A 698-nucleotide genomic window follows, 5' to 3' on the forward strand; every position below is an offset into this window, starting at 1 on the left:
GATTCCTAGTATATCTCCCACGCACTTTTGAGTGTTCTCCCATTGATATTCTCTTCTCATTGTCATTGTTGCTTCTAGCAGAGCTTTATTCTTATTCTAATCAGTCCTAGGATTCTCAGGTTCGTACACTTTATACTGATACAGATGAAGAAAGAAATCTTGTTTTCACTTAAAAATTAATTACAAGTCATTTAACAACGATTCAGAATCATATAGATAAAACGTTCAAGAGTTTCCTGAGAAAAAAAAAGTAAGTTTAGAGTATATAATAGTTTGAGGTCAATGTGATGTTTGTACAAATATATTCAACGAAAAATGGTATTTATGTACTTGTTTTGTAATCAACTTTTGATTTGTATAATCCTTTATCGAGAAATAATAAGAAACTGTTGATGAACCAATATAATTTGTTGTGCTATTTTTTTTTTTTTTGCTAAATGGTCTATCAGTATGTAAAAAAGAATCTTATGACTCTATTATTTTATTAATATGATCTCTAATATTTTATATTGTAATTATGTGAATTTAAAATTTAATTAGTTTCCATCCCAATTAAGTCTGTATCAAACAAACTTTTTATATAAAAATGCGAACTAAGGTATCTATATATAATAGATTTTAAACGAAATTAATAATAATAAAAGATATATTAATAATATATATTTATATGTTTAATTTAGATCAAATAGTCATAAATA

Source organism: Vigna radiata, chromosome 3, assembly GCF_000741045.1.
Source record: "Vigna radiata var. radiata cultivar VC1973A chromosome 3, Vradiata_ver6, whole genome shotgun sequence".
NCBI classification, from domain to species: domain Eukaryota; kingdom Viridiplantae; phylum Streptophyta; class Magnoliopsida; order Fabales; family Fabaceae; genus Vigna; species Vigna radiata.